The sequence below is a fragment of the Procambarus clarkii genome, unplaced genomic scaffold (genome assembly GCF_040958095.1).
Source record: "Procambarus clarkii isolate CNS0578487 unplaced genomic scaffold, FALCON_Pclarkii_2.0 HiC_scaffold_122, whole genome shotgun sequence".
NCBI lineage: Eukaryota > Metazoa > Arthropoda > Malacostraca > Decapoda > Cambaridae > Procambarus > Procambarus clarkii.
This window is the reverse complement of record NW_027189155.1, coordinates 1,302,897-1,305,836: the sequence shown is the minus strand read 5'-3', so window position 1 is coordinate 1,305,836 and position 2,940 is coordinate 1,302,897.

Below are 2,940 nucleotides of genomic sequence, written 5' to 3'. Positions count from 1 at the left end.
ATGCAGGCTACTACACCAAACCACAACACCAGTGTACTACACCACAACCCTATACCAGGCTACTATATCACGCCACTATACCAGGATACTACACCACATCACCAGGTTACTACACCACACCACTATACCAGGCTACTACACCACACGACTATACCAAGTTACTACACCACACCACTACACCAGGCTTCTGCACCATGCCACTACACCAGGCTACTACACACCACTATACCAGGCTACTACACTATGCCCCTTTACCAGGGTACTACACCACACCACAATACCAGGCAACAACACCACACCACTATACCAGGCTACTACACCACCACTATACCAGGCTACAACACCACACCACTACACCAGTCTACTACACTAGTGTACTACACCATACCACTATACCAGGTTTCTATGCCACACCACCATACCATGCTACTACACCACACCACTACACCAGTGTACTACACCACACCACTATACCTCGCTAATACACCATGCCACTATACAAGGCTACTACACCATATCACCAGGGTACTACACCACACTACTATACCAGGTTATTACACCACACTACTATACTAGGGTACTACACCACACCACTATACCAGGGTAACACATCATTCAACTATACCAGGCTACTACACCACACCACTATCCCTGGCTACACCACACCACTAAACCAGGGTACTACACCATACGACTGTACCAGGGTACTACACCACACCACTACACCAGGCTACTACACCACACCACTTCATAAGGCTAGTACACCACACCATTATAACAGGCAACTACACCACACCACTATTCCAGGCTACTACCCCACACCACTACACCAGGCAACTACACCACTATACTAGGCTACTACACTGCACCACTATACCAGGATACTACACAACACTACTATACCAGGCTACTACACCACACAACTATACCATGCTACTACACCACACCACTATTCTAGGCAACTACTCCACACCACACCACTGCACCAGGCTAGTACACCACTATACCAGACTACTACACCACACCACACAACTACACCAGGCAACTACACAACTATACAATGCTACTACACCACTATATCAGGATTCTACACTACACAACACCACGACTTCAGGCTACTACACAACTGTACCATGCTATTACACCACACTACTATACCAGGCTACTACACAACACCATTATACCAGGCTACTACACTACACCAGGGTACCAGGTTACAACACCACACCAATATACTATGCTACTACACCACACCACTATACTATGCTACTACACTATACACCACTATACCAGGCTACAACACCACACCACTATACCAGGCTACTACACCAGGGTACTACACCATACCACTATACCAGGTTACTGTGCCACACGACTATACTAGGCTTCTACACCAAACCACTTCACCAGTGTACTACACCACACCACTATACCAGGCTACAACATCACGCCACTATACCAGGCTACTACACCACATCACCAGGTTACTACACTGCACCACTATACCAGGCTACTACACCACACCACTATACCAGGCTACTACACCACACCACTATACCAGGCTACTACACGACACCACTACACTACATCACACCACTACTCCAGGTTACTTTACCACACAACTACACCACACCACTACACCAGGCTACTACACCACACCACTGCACAAGGTTACTACACCACACCACTTCTCCAGGCTACTACACCACACCACTATACAAGGCTACTACACAACACCAGGGTACTGCACTACACCAGGGAACTACACTACACCACTACACCAGGCTACTACACAACACCACTACACCAGGGTACTACACCACACCACTATATAAGGTTTCTACACCATACCACTATACCAAGGTACTACACCATGCCACTATACCAGGCTACTACACCACATCACTATAACAGGGTACCACACCACACAACTACCAGACTGCTACACCACGCCACTATACCAGGATACTACACCACATCACCAGGTTACTACACCACACCACTATACCAGGCTACTACACCACACCACTATACCATGTTACTTCACCATATCACCAGGCTACTACACCACACCACTATACCAGGCTACTACACCACACCACTATACCAGGGTACTACACCACACCACTATAACAGGATACTACTCCACACCACTATAAAAGGCTACAACACCACACCACTATACCAGGTTACTACACCACACAACTATACCAGGCCACTACACCACACCACTATACCATGCTACTACACCACACCACTATACCAGGCTTCTACACCACGCCACTACACCAGGCTACTACACTACACCAGGGTAATATACCGTACCACTATACCAGGCTACTACACCACGCCACTACTCCTGGCTACTACACCACACCACTGCACCAGGCTAAAACACCACACAACTATACCCACCACTACACCAGGTTACTACACACCACACCACTACACCACACCACTACACCAGGCTACTACACCACACCACTGCACAAGGCTACTACACCACATCACTACTCCAGGCTACTAACCCCTACCATTATACCAGGGTACTACTCCACTCCACTATACCAGGGTACTACACCACACCACAATACCAGGGTACTACATCACACCACTATACCAGGCTACTACACCACACCACTATACCAGGCTACTACACCACACCACTGTACCAGGCCACTACACCACACCACTATACAATGCTACTACACCACACTTCTATTCCAGGGTACTACACTACGCCAGGGTACTACACCACACCACTATACCAGGCTACTACACTACGCCACTACACCAGGGTACTACACCACACCACTACACCAGGGTACTACACACCACTATTCCAGGGTACTACATACAGCTATACCAGAGTACTACACACTACTACACCAGGCTACTACACCACACCACTACACCAGGATACTACACCACACCAATCCA